Source organism: Tachypleus tridentatus, chromosome 1 (assembly GCF_004210375.1).
Source record: "Tachypleus tridentatus isolate NWPU-2018 chromosome 1, ASM421037v1, whole genome shotgun sequence".
Taxonomy (NCBI): domain Eukaryota; kingdom Metazoa; phylum Arthropoda; class Merostomata; order Xiphosura; family Limulidae; genus Tachypleus; species Tachypleus tridentatus.
In genome coordinates, this window is record NC_134825.1 from 37,877,451 (window position 1) to 37,895,943 (window position 18,493).

At 33.7% G+C, this 18,493-nt stretch overlaps 1 protein-coding gene and 1 long non-coding RNA gene across 3 annotated transcripts in view; one reads left to right on the forward strand and one right to left on the reverse strand.

The window, feature by feature from the left end:
- LOC143246359 (uncharacterized) overlaps positions 1-12,770 on the reverse strand; it is a 46,142-nt gene extending 33,372 nt beyond the window's left edge. The window contains exon 1 of the long non-coding RNA XR_013025924.1: positions 12,633-12,770. This is a non-coding gene — a long non-coding RNA (uncharacterized LOC143246359). The remainder of the gene's footprint in view (positions 1-12,632) is intronic.
- A 32-nt stretch (positions 12,771-12,802) lies between these two features.
- The window catches only part of LOC143246344 (uncharacterized), a 169,977-nt gene continuing 164,286 nt past the window's right edge, over positions 12,803-18,493 (forward strand). For both annotated transcript variants that reach the window (XM_076492928.1, XM_076492910.1), the window contains exon 1: positions 12,803-12,940. The gene's annotated coding sequence lies outside the window, so the exon portion shown is untranslated. The remainder of the gene's footprint in view (positions 12,941-18,493) is intronic.

Consider the following 18,493-nt stretch of genomic DNA (forward strand, 5'->3'; position numbering starts at 1 on the left):
CTATCTTATTCGTTTTCCACTTATCCGCTGTTTTAGCTTGTAAAAATGAACTCTAAACAACTCAAGATACTACCTCACTTTTCATTCATCAACTGTTTTACCTCGTGAAAAGAATTCCTGACCAAACAACTAAGATAATTCCCTTTTTACTCATCAATTGCTTTAACTCAGAGGAAAAACGTGACTAATCAAACAGTTAAAGTGGTAACTCTTGTCATTTATTAGTGAGTTTAGTTTACAAAAAGGATCCTTACAAAATAAATGATATTTTAAATCACTTCTAACTTATCAAAATGGGATCATAACAAATGTTAACATAAGTATAGATATTTTGGCATCACATGATGAAAAGGAATTTTTATAAAAGAACGATCTTCTAACTTGCAAATTTTCATATGAAGGAGTTTGGAAAACAAGCGCGATGCTTAAAAAATCCATATTTTCAACGATTTAAAAAACAAAATTCTTATTAATTATTATACAGATTTTAAGTTGTTAGTTACAAATGTCCTGAGACAAAATAGAAGAGTTCTTGCAAAAATTCAAATGAAATTTTAAGACAAGTTATCTATGGTGTTAGCAAATAAAACGATAGTTTCTATGAAATTAACGGAATAATTCGCCAGTTACCTGTGGTTTTAGTTTAATATAAATAGTTGCCAAATTCTAGGTTATTTGCCAGCACACGTATACACACACACATTTATAATTATAATTAATTTTATAGAGAAGAGAAAATTAATTAATTAACGAAAAATATATTTGAAAAAATGCAGCCACAAAATAAATATTCAACGTTGGAGCATAAATCATAGGTGCGACATTATATAATGTGACGTGCGTTTTTGAGGATACACCTCAATTTCGCCATCCTCACATGCTTGAAGAAAAAGAGAGAGAGAAAAATAGGAAGTGTGGGTACTTAAGCCCACAAACACATCTTCACACCGCCTTTTGCTGTATGCAGCCAGGTAAGGAAAGGAAAAAAATAATTGTGATAAAATAGTAAGAAAGATAATTATGATACTAGATATCAACGGGAAGGCACCTAAACTGTCTTTCAAATTGGTATTTCTGCCCCAATGTTATTTTGGACATAAATACCAAGATTTTAATGTGCTGCCATACTAAGCCTAACCAATATTATTAATATAGCTTCAATCCTCCATCCTTACATGCTACTATATGGACCTTCAAAGGCTTTAAGAGATTCACACAGTAGCTGATCTTATATAAGTCCATCTGTATGAGATACACAATTATCCAACTTCATATTATTTCTCCTCCATTAAATTTTAGAAATTACCTTCTTTGTATATAATATAATTTTATGTCATTATTTTCATATTTATTAAGTTTTTTATTTGCTATAAAAAAACTCAAACTTTTTTTATCAAAGCCATTGAAAATCGATTTTTACACTAAAATATTTATATAGATTCTACAAATTCTATATTGCTACGAAGTTTACAATATCTAACAATATCTGAATGTAGAATATTCTATATGATATCTGTTACGGTTTAGTAAAGAAAGGCGGTATATTTGAAATGTGAAATCGTTTATGTTATCATTAATATTACTATAGTTATTAATTATCTTAATATCTAAATCTAAATAATGTGCTTCAGTATTTGATTTGGAAGTTTTCTCAATTTGTATAACTGCAGGATAAATATTACCAGCACAATTACGTATTACTGGATTGTTAATACTAATTAAATAGTTAATATATCTATGTGTTAAGGAAAATAATTACAGATTTATAAAGCTATTTCAAATTTTATTTTCTTAATAATAAAAATATAATTTAGCAACACAAGTTAAATAATTAGATCACATCACTATACCTACTGTTTATTTATGAATGTGGTTATCAAAAGTAATACATTATTTGTATAAACATTGATCGCTTGTTTGTTTTGGAATTAAGCCCCAAGCTACACAAATGGTTTCCTGTGTTATGCCCACCATGGGTATCGAAAACCGATTTCTAGCGGTATAATTCCGCAAACATACCGCTGTGCCAAGAGGATGGGGGGGATGTATAAGAAACCTGTGAATATGGTTTTGTATTATCAGCTGTACAAGTTTGCTTTTCTTGTTTTGTAGGTAAATCAATAAATTGATTTATTAACGAATTTATTATCAATACGAAATAGTTAAATGGATATAGTTGTAAACGATGAAGTGAAACCGTATATTTTGATTGTACCTGCTAACCGTGTTTTATTTACACTTTCCAATGTTTTTAAAACAGATTCATTTTTAATCATCCAGAAATTATTTATTATTTATATTTTGTTGTATTTTAACAAATAAATGATTCAGTACGTTGCTTAATAACACTGAAGGCTGTTTCAGTATTGTTTTAAAGAACTAGAAATAAAACGAAATTTTATGGGAAATAATATAATTGAAGTATTGCAATTTTTTGCAGTTCTAAATAAATGGTTAATAATATATTCTTTAGACATATTTTGTAATTTACAAGTTTAGCTGGTATTTATATTATTGATAAACAAACTTACAGATAAAGCCGAAATTACAGAGACAGTATCGATTGGTACAACAACATATTTATTCTGTATTTTACAGATTTTAAATTTTAATTGAAAAATTGTTAACTTTATTGGATATTGAAATTAATAAAAGCTAATTTATCTTTAATTCTATTTACCATACGGGCCCAGCACGGCTATATGGTTAAGGTAGTCGACTCGTAATCTGAGGGTCGCGGGCTCGAATCTCCATCACACCAAACATGCTCGCCCTTTCAGCTGTGGGGGTGTTATAATGTGATGGTCAATCCCACTATTCGTTGGTAAAAGAGTTGGTGGTGGGTGGTGATAACTAGCTATCTTCCGTCTGGTCTTACACTGCCAAATTATGGATAGCTAGCGCAGATGGATCTCGTGTAGCTTTGCGCAAAATTCTAAACAAACCAATTATTCATATGATATCTCCATTCTAAAACCAATTTGTAGAATAATTAAATTTTAGAATATAATCATTATTTATTTTTTTATATTTTATAGCTATTATGTACTTAACACCTTTATTCCATGATTTTTCGAAGTAACGATAAGATGGTAACTTGTTTACATTATTTATATATAACTTATTTTTAAAATATTTATAATTATACATATAAGTGGTCCTTAGTACATAAAGTTACATTCCACACGTCTTTGACGTCTTTGTATCACAAAATGTACCTATTATATAATTTTAGGTTACATGTACACCAAATTCTGTATTTCCCCCTCGGTTTTGTGGTTATGTTATTACATTAAAACCATTAAGTGGTGTATGTTCTCTCCTTTGCCATGCCGATAATTTCACCCTGGTTCTACTGCTATACTGCCAAGCCTGATTTTGGTCACTATAACTATTGTTGCTGATACGACTGTATGCCATCCTTCAAATGCTAACCTATCTTCTGCAATCGGTTTGGCAAGTATTTGTTTGCTATTCCAAACAAAAGTCAAGAAAACAGAGGCAGTGACAGATAAGCTTCGTTAAGCCTTCCTCAGCTATATCTATCGACATAACTCGCGAAAGCCGCAGAGACAACGGCTTTATAGCGCCAAGGATTCAGATTTTGTATGTACAGTCACCAATGTGTTTTGTGGGATTTTGGATTGGAACATAGATTTTCACTCTCTTATAGCTTGAAAACTAGTATAAATTCGGCAAAGCTGGCAAACAGTTACTATTCCTTATATCACAAGGAGTTCAAACTATTCTTAATTAAAAGAGAAATTGCAAGAATGCTTTGTCTGTGAATCATTCTATCAAAAATACGTCTCACAGACAGGTTATTAAGTCTATTAAAAGCCTTGATATTATTCAAATTTTAGGATTTGTATCTTATTATTATTATTCCATTGTTACGTATTATAATTTATTTCGGACAAGTCTCCGATTTATTGTGTCACTATGTTAACGTATTACTATTTCAAATAACAAGAAACTTGAATATGAACTTAGTAGTTAATTAACTGTTAATATGTATCCAATTTTTGATATTTGCCAACAAGATTGATACACAAAATCCCCTTTTTTAACACAAATATATTTCAATACACAAATATAAAAATAATAAAATTTATAATAACGGTTATTACTAATAACTATTATAAATGATGGTTTATATACAACATGTTTACAAACTCTACTGAATTTTCTCTCTGGTCTAGAACTGAATATTTTATTGACGATCAAGGTCCACGACGAGCAAATTAATTCTGAGCTGGTATGTCATTACTCGCTTAATTAAGCTAGCTTGTTTGACTGGCCTAACGCCGTTTATAAGCTGTCTTTTACCGAAGGAAATAGTTAATGTTCTCGTAGAAACACTGTGGTCTAAAGATGATTCACTGAAGTTGAATTATTTGTAATATTCGAAATCTACAAACGTTCATAACACAATTCCTAGTTTTCCGATTAATAAGTGGTAATCACAATTATATTTTCCGACACCTATATAGCACACTTACTGTAGCTATCAAATAATATTCTTTCTACTGTTTCTCGGCTGGCTACTTTTTTATACGAATCACGCCAGTTTGTAGTAATTTCAACAATGTACTAGCGCGTTTTTCGTGAAACAAATATTGTTGTTTTTTACTCAAGAATTTTCTACAAATTTCGAGAATAAGCGGGACTTGCATTATACACAGTCAAAAATATACGTCATAGGCGAAAAAGAAAACTACACTAAAACAAACGTAGGCGTTAAAATAAATATACAACAATAAATCTGTTGCACCACTAAGAAGGCTACTAGTTTTGAACTAAATGCATACATATTCAAGTATGTTTTCGATTTCTTACTTGCTTATTTATTTTTAAAGAATCATTTTTAAATGTGGTAATTACATTTAATTAACAAAAAATACCCAATTTATACTTTAAGGTTCGAATATCTCCTCTTGATCCACAGAGGTCACAATCTGCTAAATAAGATCCTTATTATTCCCAATAACTTTTATATTTACTTCAAAAGGAGGACCCTGCCCAAAATTTATTAAATTAAGCATTATTATCGCTAAATAATTCAATAGAATAGGTTTTTCTTGTTCACAAATCTACATAATGGGTCAGCTGTGCTCAGTCTACTACGGGTGTGGAAACCCGGTTTCTAGCACTGTAAATCCACTGGGGTACTCAATTGAATAGCAAAAGGGGGCCCTGAAAATTTGCTCAATAATTTTAAGGAAGCAATATATCGTTTACCCCCACTATATTTTGTTTGTTTGTTTGTTAAGCTCAAAGCTACTCAATGGGCTATCTGTGCTCTGCCCACCACGGGTATCGAAACCCGGTTTTTAGTGTGTAAGTCCGCAGACATACCACTGTGCCACTGGGGGCACCACTATATTTAAAAATTGATATTGTATTGAGACATAATAAAGGATGGTATAATGCAATTAGAAGGTAAACTGTCTATGTTTAAAATAAATCATGTACTAATACACGAACAAGATGGCTTTCGTTTTCAGACACTCAAGAAAACACTCCAGGGTAATTGCCACATTTTCAGCAAAATATACAGATGCATGCACAATGCTATGCATGAAGAAAGACAAATTATTACACCCAGTCGCTGTCATCACCAAATGTTAAACGTCTTTCAACACTGAAAGTATATAAGTAGAATAAAATATCTTAGTTAACAAACTGAAGTAATTTTTCCTTTCCTCGGTTGCTGTTAACTCAAATGTTTTTTATGCTATTTTTTGCCGCGGCTTATCCTTATCAACGTGCATTCTTTTCATGTAAATGATATAGGAAATCTAATAGTGATACTCTGGAAGTAATCTCGACAGGCATCTCCGGTTATTCAGCAAATTAACATAATTCTGATGATGTCTTCTCTAAAATCCTCCAGTTGGTCAATTTCTTACCAACCTACTTTCAAAGGTAATCATGGTGAATGACCTTTGGTTTGGACAATCAGTTTTTATGCATTCTGCTATGTTGCTTTTAAGTTTGAAGGTTTCTTTTACCTTGTACTATTGTACTTGTTGTCACTTAAAGTCCAACGTGTGGCAGAGTAACTGTAATGTAGTGCACAGAAATTTCGTAGACAGACTAAGACAATGCTTAGAACACGTTAAACGTACACCCGTTCTCTTTGCTAATTATCCAATTAGTATGTTGTTTCTAGAAGCTTCACATCGTAAAGGTGATTTCTACTTACTTACTGTTAAAATGAATACATATTTTTGTTTTATCTCCATATCAGATATACCAATGATACTGTAGAACTAATGTTGACCAACATGTTATAAGACTTCCCATCAATAAATATGTTGACTTGTGGACTAGTTTCTTTTAAAAATTCCCTGTTGGATCAATAGTAAGTTAACGATATTTCAATACAAAAAGCCGGGGCACAAGATAACTCATTGCATAGCTTTGGATAGAAATTTGAAGAACTCATTGAAATACTTCACTTTATTTGTTTATTTTATCTAACTCGGGACAGATGGAGTATTCTTATCTTCAAAACTGGTTTATTACCAATGACTGATTCACAATTCTGGATGTAATGTTCATGTTTTTCACACGTATAGCAGTTTTACTGTCATCCCTTGGAATAATTTGTATTTCTCAAAGGCTTGTGTGCAGTTTATGATAATATGTCATTTGAAACACCTTCTATCTAATGGTAAATATCCTCTATTCTGAGTAAATAGTTTCCAAGTAAAGCCTTCTGTCTACTGTTTTTGGAAATATGCCTTTAAAGTGTAATTGAAACATCTACATGTAGTTATATCTTCTAAGTCTCCACCAAAAAACGTTTATATTTCTGCACTATATTGTTTGTCTATTTAATAATTACTGGATGGAAGTTTCAGTTGTTCTTCGAAGACTTTAAGAGATTCAAGTTCCATCAGCGACTATTCCTTAAATAGGTACAACTATTCCATTTTATCTTAACTCACACATATTTATTTGTTACGGAAACTGAATTTGCCATGTGCCAACAGATTTCACAAAGAGCATCTGGAGAAGATAACAGTACATGTCTTTCGATATTTGACGCAAATTTGGCCAAGGTGTCTTCTCTCTTTCTTACTCCGCTCGTAAATCTTGCTTTAGAAACCTCTTTCTAATTTAACACTCTAAATCTATTTGATAATGTTACTACCAATGTTTGATAATTGTTGCACCTCTCTGTTAAAAGGTTACTTAAAAGGACCATCTTTAATACCAATAAAAGAATGTATCACACACTCTTGCATACCACTTTCTTTAATATTTTCTTTAATTTTGATATATTTTGATTTCCCCGAAAAATTTAATCAATCATGAAAAAGAATAAACTAAAGAGACTCAAAATAATCCCCTAAACCCCTAAATGTCGCATTAAGATCAGAAATCGGGAGTTTGGAAAACATCCATTAACGACAAACACAAGCCGCTTTATGATATAGATGTTTATAAGAAAGTAATCAAAATAACCTTAGGAACGTTGTTGGTCTGATCAATGTACTAACATTAGCTACCTCAGGGAAATGAGTTGACATCACCATATGCGTCTTAACATTAACTTAATGAAACTGTAGAAAGAAAGAAAACAAAGTATAGTTCGTGAAACACAGTACAATTAATCATGAATAAAATACGCTTAATATTCTGTATAACTAATACTACTTTATTCTAACATTCTGTATAACTAATACCACTTTATTCTAATATTCTATATAACTAATACCACTTTATTCTAATATTCTGTATAACTAATACCACTTTATTCTAATATTCTGTATAACTAATACCACTTTATTCTAATATTCTGTATAACTAATACCACTTTATTCTAATATTCTGTATAACTAATACTACTTTATTCTAACATTCTATATAACTAATACCACTTTATTCTAACATTCTGTATAACTAATACCACTTTATTCTAATATTCTGTATAACTAATACTACTTTATTCTAATATTCTGTATAACTAATACCACTTTATTCTAACATTCTGTATAACTAATATCACTTTATTCTAACATTCTGTATAACTAATACCACTTTATTCTAATATTCTGTATAACAAATACCACTTTATTCTAACATTCTATATAACTAATACCACTTTATTTTAATATTCTGTATAACTAATACCACTTTATTCTAATATTCTGTATAACTAATACCACTTTATTCTAACATTCTGTATAACTAATACCACTTTATTCTAACATTCTGTATAACTAATACCACTTTATTCTAACATTCTATATAACTAATACCACTTTATTCTAATATTCTGTATAACTAATACCACTTTATTCTAGCATTCTGTATAACTAATACCACTTTATTATAACATTCTGTATAACTAATACCACTTTATTCTAACATTCTGTATAACTAATACCACTTTATTCTAACATTCTGTATAACTAATGCCACTTTATTCTAATATTCTGTATAACTAATACCACTTTATTCTAATATTCTGTATAACTAATACCACTTTATTCTAACATTCTGTATAACTAATACCACTTTCTTCTTCTTCATGTGTCAAATCTGCGGCAGACATCGACGACCATGGCATGCCAGACTTCTCTGTTGTCAATCCTCCTTATCAACTCGATGTTGCTCATTGAGTTCTTGGTGACATAGTTATTGAGGCTGTCGATATATTTAGTTCTTTGACACCCTCTGCTTTTCCTCCCTTCTATTTTTCCACATAGCATCTGTTTCTCTATCCCATTGTTTCTGCAGATGTGTCCTAGAAATTCCATTTGTCTCTTTCTTATAGTTTTCATGAGTGACCTTTTGTATCCTGCCAGTTCCATGACTTCCACATTTGTTTTTCTTTCAGTCCATGATATTTTTAGCATCCTTCTAAGGAACCACATTTCAGCAGCTTTTAATCTCTTCTCTGTATCTTTATTCAGTGTCCAGCTCTCACAGCCATATAAAAGAACAGACCATACATATGATTTCAAGGTGTTAATTTTAGTGACATTTGTTATGTTCCTGTTTGTGAATATGGACTTCATTTTATTGAAAGTATCCTTGGACATTGCAATTCTTTTCTTTATTTCTGTGTCACTCTTTGCATTTGATGTTATAGTATATCCAAGATATTTGAAGCTTTCGACTTGTTTTATTCTCACGTCCTTGCCGGTTATGCTGCATGTGGGTGTAATTGATTGTTTTGAGATAACCATGCACTCTGTTTTCTTTGCATTTAACTGCAAGCCTTTTTCTTCACTCTCGTCTACTGTTGTTGTGAGGAGAGTCTGTAGATTTCGTTCGGAGTCCGCAATGAGGACTGTGTCATCAGCGTAGCGCAAGTTGTTGATATTGCATCCGCCTACTTTGACTCCCCGATGTTCATTGATGTTTCGTAGGATTATTTCGCTGTATAAGTTAAAAAAGATCTGGTGAAAATACACATCCCTGCCTCACCCCTCTTTCAATTGGTCTATATTCACTCAATTCATTTTCAATTTTGATACCTGCCATTTGCTGCCAGTAAAGGTTTTTAAGGATTCTTAGATCTTTAGCATCGATGTTTAGGTCTGACAACATGTCGAATAGGTCACCATGTCTCCCTTTGTCAAAGGCTTTAGAATAATCGATAAAACATAGATATAAATCCTTTTGTACTTCCAGTGATCTTTCCATGAGCATGTTTAGAGCGAAAATTGCATTTCTAGTGCCTTTATCGGCTATAAATCCAAACTGAGTATCAGAAATCTCTGGTCTCATCTTATTCTTCATTCTAGACATGAGCACTCTTAAAAGAACCTTGGTAAGATGACTCATTAGACTAATTATCCTGTGCTGTTCACAGTCAGTTGTTCCGGGCTTTTTCGGCAATGCAATAAAGACTGATTTTTTAAAGTCTTCCGGTATTTCACCCGTGTCATAAATAGTGTTCAGTAGTTTTGTCACTTCCTGGATTACCACTTCTTTTAGGGCTAATAAAAGTTCAATGGGTATGTCGTCTGGACCAGCTGCTTTGCCTTTATGTATCTTCTTAATTGCATGTTCCACTTCATCAGGCATAATTGGAAGGCCTTCTGTGTCTATTTCTATGTGTGGGGTTGGGCTTCTGTTGTCGTTGTATAGTTCCCCAATGTATTCCGACCATCTGTTAAGTATATCTTTTTTATCCATCAAGATTTCTCCATTCTTAGATTTTAAGCATCCTGTTTTGCTGATGGAGTCTTTCCTGTCACTTCACTAATTTTCTTATACATATATTTGCTGTCTTTTACCTTGTTATTTTCAATCTCTGTACACTGGGTGTTAATCCATTCTTCCTTGGCAACATTGCATTTTTTCTTCACAAGTCTATTTATTTTTTGGTATTTTTTCTTATTAGGTTTGGCTTTTCTTCTCTCCTCCATCAGATTAAGGATTTCTGGAGTAATCCATTTTTTGTTTACTCTTTTTCTGGTAGTAGGAATATGTTCTTTAGCAGCTTCGTGGATGCTTTCCTTCAATTTTTGCCATTTTTCTTCAGCAGTATTCAAACTGTCAAGGATATCAAATTTATTCTTCACACATACGATGTATTTCTTCTTCAGCTCTTCGTCTTCTTCTAGAAGGTTCAGTTGTAGTCTTGGCTCTTTTTTGGATTTCTTTAACTTTTCAGTTTGACTACCATGGTTGCTACGACTGGAATGTGATCACTGCTGCAGTCTGCACCTGGCAAAGATTTGCATGATGTTGTGGAGTTACGGTATCGTTTTTGCATCAAGATAAAGTCAATTTGGTTTCTCACTCTGTTTCCAGGGCTTTTCCATGTCCAACATCTTCTTGGATGATTCTTGAACCAAGTATTCATTACAGCGATATCATGCTCTTTGCACCAATCAACAAGTCTCTCTCCTCTTTCATTTAGCTCTCCGATTCCAATTGGTCCCACTGTTTTGTCTATTTTGTTCTTTCCAACCTTTGCATTGAAGTCTCCCATAATGATCTTAATATCTTGTGATTTTAGTTGTTTCATTGCCTTTTCAGCGTCTTCATAAAATCTTTCAATTTCTGTCATGATCTTGTCTGCAGTTGGAGCGTAAGTTTCAATAATGCCGATGTCAAATGGTTTTCCACTAAGTTTTAGAACCATGACTCTGTCGTTGACACACCAGGAACCTTTCAGGGCCTTTGCACATTCCACATCCAATATTATGCCAACCCCTCTTTGATGGTCATCACCTCCTGAGTATAGAATCGTGAACTCATCTGATGTTATACTGCCTGCTCATTTCCATCTCACCTCCGAAAGTCCGAGTATGTTCGTCTTCATTCTTCTCATTTCTTCTTTAATGTTCTCTAATTTACCTTTTTGCAGCATTGTTCGAACATTCCAAGTTCCAATTCTTAGTTTTTCTGTTGCTTTTTTCTGTCACCAGTCGCTTGATGACGGTCTGGTGTCACCTGTCGCACATGACTTCCCCTACCGAGCGAGGAGTTTCCCAAAGTTCTGGAAACCCCATTCACGCTGTTATCTGACATATTTTTAGTTTGGCTTGCCATAGGTTTTTCTTTGCAAAATGGTACCTATAGTAGGTTGCAATTACTTGCTATAGGAGCAGTGTCCATACAGGACCGTTCTGCCCAGCCATTGTTCCTTAGATTGGAGTCATCTGCCTGGCCAGATTGAGTGTTGCGCCATTAATGACACTATGTCAGTTGCCTCACACTCATCCACCACCTGCCTTCCATGACTTCATCGTAACCCTGACACAGGGGACTAAATGGGTACTCGGTCTTGCCCAAGGACCTCCCATGGGCTAGCGGAGGGAAGGAGCACCTCACTGTTCCTTTGTCAGAGCGTGCTCTGACCCACTACCCATACTTTATTCTAATATTCTGTATAACTAATACTACTTTATTCTAATATTCTGTATAACTAATACCACTTTATTCTAATATTCTGTATAACTAATACCACTTTATTCTAATATTCTATATAACTAATACCACTTTATTCTAATATTCTGTATAACTAATACTACTTTATTCTAATATTCTGTACAACTAATACTACTTTATTCTAATATTCTGTACAACTAATACCACTTTATTCTAATATTCTGTATAAATAATACCACTTTATTGTAATATTCTGAATAAATAATACCACTTTATTCTAATATTCTGAATAACTAATACCACTTTATTCTAATATTCTGTATAACTAATACCACTTTATTCTAGTATTCTGTATAACTAATACCACTTTATTCTAGTATTCTGTATAACTAATACCACTTTATTCTAATATTCTGTATAACTAATACCACTTTATTCTAATATTCTGTACAACTAATACCACTTTATTCTAATATTCTGAATAACTAATACCACTTTATTCGTCAATTTTATTTAAACTGTCAAATACTCGTTATAGTTTATATATAAAGTGTGTGATTATAATACTTTTTGTAAAGTCACTGTTCATTATTTTATATAATATCCATTCAATAGCTGGTTTCAACCGACATGTAATTACGTACGAAAATCCTAGGTATAGTGTACATTAGGCTTAGCCAAGCTGAAAAGTGAAAAGCAGTCGGTTTATTTTAGACAAAGAAAAGCTAGTGACATGAAAGCGTCAGAAATGACATAACATGACAAACCTAAAGCATCGTGCTAAACTTCGATTTGCTTTGTGAACCCTAGGTGCGAGCTGGAATGTCAGAGAAGACACGTAGCCTCGAGCAGAACCAGTTGCGGCGGATCAGGTGGGTCAGTAGGCCCGCGGTGCATGAGTCGGAGTCTGGGACAAGGTGAAGGCCAGACGCAACTTGGTGATTGGATGGGTGAACCTGTTTAACTTCTAGTTGAGCTTTCCACTGAGGTGCGCACTCTCGAGTTTATTCAACGCCTCATTCTCGAGGGTTCAACCTCTTTCTCTGGGTTCAGGTTCTTGGAATCTCTACTAAAGGTAAGTCAACTTTTCCAGGTGTCGTTTGCTTCTAACTTTACTGATGACACAACCTTTTCTAAAAAGGGTGTAATTATATTAAAATATTTAGAATATAAGTAATTAGCTTAGAAAATAATTTTAAACATTTTTCCGTTTACAGTTAATCAATTTGTTATTTGTTATGCCAGATTAATTTATGAATTACTAAGTTTCATTATTTTCAAATGTTTAGTATTTAATTCTTTCCAAAACAAAATATATTCCGAGCTAATTATCAGCTTGTGCACACGTCTGTACTTTTAATATCGACAGAGTTCTTGGGTCGAGTAGAACTGTTTATTCTGCTGTTTCTAAACGAACGATTACATCTTGTGATCATAGCGTGCTTCTGTAGAGGGAATGTTTTAACCGAATCTGATGTTTACTTCTCGTTGAAGGACATTTTAACGCACATTGAAACAAATATTTCAGAAATCTTAGATAAACAGTGTCGGTAGTACGTGTAAAGATTTGAGTAACAAATGTTAAATGCGTAAGTGAAACATACTGTAATTCTAAGAGGGGTGTACACAAAGTCCTCTTGACTATTCTTACGATGAAAAACTCACTTCTTGAGATAATGTTATTCGTGGTCAGCTTCAAATGTTCTGTCGCTACAAAAGCTGTAAACGATTGGAGGCGTAAAAAAACAGTCTTAAGCACGTATTTAGTTACATCAGGTAACACATAATGTCATAAACTTAGCTTAATTGAAATTACGCAGAACTACTGTAATAGCCTGTTTTAGGTTGCCTATTATAAGCTGGTACTGTGCCTATATTTTTTTCGCTTGTATTGTAAATGAATCTGTGAAAAACAACACCACGTTATAGATTTGTAATCCCGTTATTTTGTTGATACTCAGAACGTTGTCAAAATAAATAAATGTATACAGTAACACAACTAAACGTTTCTTACGTGACGAATTAGCTTAAAAATCACCTGAAACGTGAACGAAGATAGGTCAATGTAATTTAAAATAAAATGTAACAATAACAGTTACGTTTATTCCAGTTTCTGATCGTGGATAAAATTTTAAATATGTTCCTATGATTTACTTTTATCGGTTTTGTCAACTCTGTGTTACTGATGGAGGAAGGAAAGCGCAACCTGTTTTACTTGTAGAAGTTTTAACCTCGAATTTAGTTCCAATAGTTATGCGGTTTCACCAGCTTGATCTATGTTTTTGTTTCACATTACTACATGCAGGTAAACATTATAAAGTGATTTTTTGTAGATGGAGATAACATAATATGAACTGTTTGAGGTAAAAAAATACATCATAGAGATTAGTTTTGAAACTGTTTACTTTCTCATTAACTGCGATCATGTGTCGTGTTTTGTTTTCTCTCTTATTTATATCTCATCACGGCCTTCGTTACAAGAACATAAGCTCAAGTTGCCACGCTAACACTACAGATGTTCAGTGGAAGCACATTCACGAATCCTCCTAGTACCTTCTGCCTTCATTTTGAGCTATTCTGATTTATTTACTACTTTGGACTGAGTACTCCTGGAGTGAAGCGATATATTTACGGACTTACAGTGCTAGAATTTAAAGTTCGATTCCCTGCAGTGGACACAGTGTGTAACCTAATGTGGCTCTGCTCTAAAACAAACAAACTTTGCCTTGCTCTCGCCCCCAAACACACACATACACAATTTTACAACTGATGTGTGTGTGAAAATATAATATAATACGTTAAGATATAAGATCAAAGGCAATCTTATATTTATGAAGCGCCACTGAAATGAAAAACAAACAATTTGTGCGTATACATTCCTATACACAAGTTTAAAAACATATGTAATATATTCAGTACGTATACATTACTATACACAAGTTTAAAAAAGCAAAAACAACATTTGTTACATATTCAAACGTTCCTTTCATTTAAAGAGACTAGCGGGGTTTTTGTTTAGCTTTCTTGTGATCTGAGATGTTACGGTATGCTGAACAAGTTGATCGGTGGGTCCGTTGTTTAGCGGATTCTTGTGGCCAGTGTTGTTGTTGTTCTTTTGTGCAGAAACACGTTACTATACATTGTGTTTCCCTGGTTACGGTTTCTTCACAACTTGCTCACCATTTGAAATTATGCCTTGTGATAATTATTTAAACAATACCATAGAAGGTGTAAACATGCTTGTTACTAACAACAGGCGAAGCTAACGTTCTTTCGTTTTTCATTTTTCTTGTGTTTGTTGACGTTTTCGCAAAGCTACTCGAAGGCGCCAGACGTCCCTAAGTTTTAAGTGATAGATTAGAGGGAATGCAAACAAGTCACCGCCCATCGCTTGTTCTTAAATTACTCTGATCGAATAATAGGACTGATCGAGATATTTTTACATCACCACAACTAGATCGAGCATATTCGGGTGAAAACATTTAGTTCGTGACCCGCAGATTGCGAGTCGAGTTCATGTCAGAAACAACTGAAGTTAGAAATGAAGACAATTTTGTTTGTTTGTGAATTTTGCGAAAAGCTACACAAGGGCTATCTGCGCTAGCCGTCCCTAATGTAACAGTGTAAGACTAGAGGTAAGGCAGCTAGTCATCACCACCCACCGCTAACTCTTGGGCTACTCTTTTACCAACGAGTAGTGGAATTAACCATCACAGTCTAACGCCCTCACGAAATAACAACGATAAAAGTACTAGTTTCTTCATCACAACTGTGAAATGTTTCAAGTATTTCTGCTAACATCCAAGCGCAACTCTTTTAATATAAGAGCTCAATCGCAATTTCTCGGCTCAGCAATAAGCTTGTAGCCTCTAATTAAGATTAGAGACTCGATCCTCACTTTTGGTACAGGGCACATAGCTATGCGTTTGACAAGACCCAAGAAAATTTGCATTAGAAATGAAACCTCTTCGCTAACTAACAATATGCCTTAAAATTATCAATTTTTTTTTTCATAATACATAATTTTCGTGATTTTATTTGATTCTAAAAATTATTGTCCGTAAAACACACACATAGACAATATTTTAAACATTTTTATAAATGGGTTTCACTTCATCTGTTCTCGTTTATTTTCAGTTTCCTTTAAAGCTATTTCGTTTCATATTTTGTGCCCACTACAACACGATTTCAAATTGTGTAATAAATACACAGGTTTTTGTTTAGAAATGTCTGATGATGTTGATATTTCTGATTATTATGATTTTATGTACTTACAAAGTTACTAATACTTTACTTCCGTACATTTAATCCGTTTGTTGCTATCTTTGTTCGGTATTAGGATCACAGATTTTTACTGTTAGAGTAGCTGTGATCAATGTGTTAGCTCATTTAATTAAGATCAGGTTTGGCCCGGCATGGCCAAGCGCGTTAAGGCGTGCGACTCGTAATCTGAGGGTCGCGGGTTCGCATCGCCGTCGCGCCAAACATGCTTGCCCTTTCAGCCGTGGGGGCGTTATAATGTGACAGTCAATCCCACTATTCGTTGGTAAAAGAGTAGCCCAAGAGTTGGCGGTGGGTGGTGATGACTAGCTGCCTTCCCTCTAGTCTTACACTGCTAAATTAGGGACGGCTAGCACAGATAGCCCTCGCGTAGTTTTGTGCGAAATTCAAAACAAACAAACAAACAAAAGATCGAGTTCAAGAGAAGTTTTGTTTGTCTTGAATTTCGCACAAAGCTACTCGAGGTCTATCTGTGCTAGCCGTCCCTAATTTAGCAGTGTAAGACTAGAGGTAAGGCAGCTAGTCATCACCACCCACCGCCAACTCTTGAGCTACTCTTTTACCAACGAATAGCGGAATTGACTGTAACATTATAATGCTCCCATGGCTAAAAGGGCGAGCATGTTTGGTGTGACAGGAATTCGAACCTGGGACTCTCATATTACTATTCGGGCACCTTAAGCACCTGGCCATGCCGGGCCAGGGGGAGAAGTAAACATCCTATTAATTTTTTCAGTCTATATCAGAATGTTATGTGATAAGTATTAAACATTTAAAAGTGGATTGAAATACAATCCTTTTCTAAAAATAAAACACTATTTGTTCAAAACAATGGATTTTGAATGGTAGAATAAAAATATAATCTAACACCAGAGTAATACATGAAATTTTGATGGTAAAGAAGCTAAGAAAGTTTAATTAACTTGAACAATAGGAAGTTACAAAAATAGAATGTTTAACATATTGCATTAACTGCCTGTGTTAGATAAATGTTTATATAATTGTTTACATAGTGAATACTCCCCCCGAACACACACACCTCCAGTGTCCAGTGACTCAACAGTATGTCTGAAGGGTTATAAAGCTGACAGCCGTGTTTCGACAAACATGAGCAGGCACAACACAAAGAGCCAGTTGTGTAGCTTTGCGTTTAACAAGAAGACACGAAACATAACAAACTGATCTTTTTTTGTCAAAATTCAATCATAGAAAGTTTATCATTTAAGGAGATGATAATGACCCTTCTAGTGAAACTGATTTACACAAATAGAAAGAAATGTGAAGTTCTTTAATTGAAACACCAGGTTAAAGAGTGTGTAGTGGATCGTGGGATACACTTTTAAGCTGCATTCAACTTATCTTTACGTTTTATATTCGTCTTTACTCTGTAGACGATGGTCATCTTATAGGTTAACAAGATAGATAGCGTTACATTGCATATATTAACTCGTTTCGCGTGCTCTTAAAGAGTAATTAATACCTTAGTAGCTTTTAAAGAGCTTAAACAATAATATATCAAACTTTAGTGTTTTTTTGTATTGTTTGTGTGTTTGTTTTCATTAGAGGAAACTAATTATTATTTACAACAGTAGTATATCAATGCGAGCCTCAACTTCAAGTTTTTAAAGGTTCATATGAGTGCATATGCAGCAAACCGACAACTGTTTATAAAATAGTAAAAACTCGGGGTGTAGGAGTTGTTTGCAAATGTAATAAAGATATGTTATCTTTTAATGTAAATTAATATTCCAAAGATATCACGTTACGTTTATTAGTGGACTTACATCCCGCCATACGGACTCATTTATTTTTGTTTTCCTCTGTGATTGATTTGTTTGTTTTTCCGAGTCACCTGAAATACTATTATTTTTTTCGTCTGTGTTTTGTTTTTTAATTTCGCACAGAGCTAAGCGAGGGCTATCTGCGTTAGTCGACCCTAATTTTGCAGTGTAAGACAAGAGAGAAGGCAGCTAATCATCATCACCCACCGCCAACTCTTGGGCTACTCTTTTACCAACGAATAGTAGGATTGACCGTCACATTATAACGCTCATACGGCTGAAAGGGCAAGCATGTTTGGTGTAACGGGGATTCGAACCCGCGACATTCAGACTACGAGTCGAACGCCCTAACCCACCTGACCATGCCGGGCCTTCGTTTGTGTTATCTTCATAGCTTTTATTTGTTTTTATGCTGCTCTGTAGAAAAACTTTCTTAGAAAACAAAAGAAAAATTGAAACTTTTAAAACCATATCCAGAAGAAAATATAGAAAACATTCTTAGTTATCCAAAACATGCGTCGGGTAATTATAGACCAAGCCAAAATACGCCATAAAATAGAGGTCTT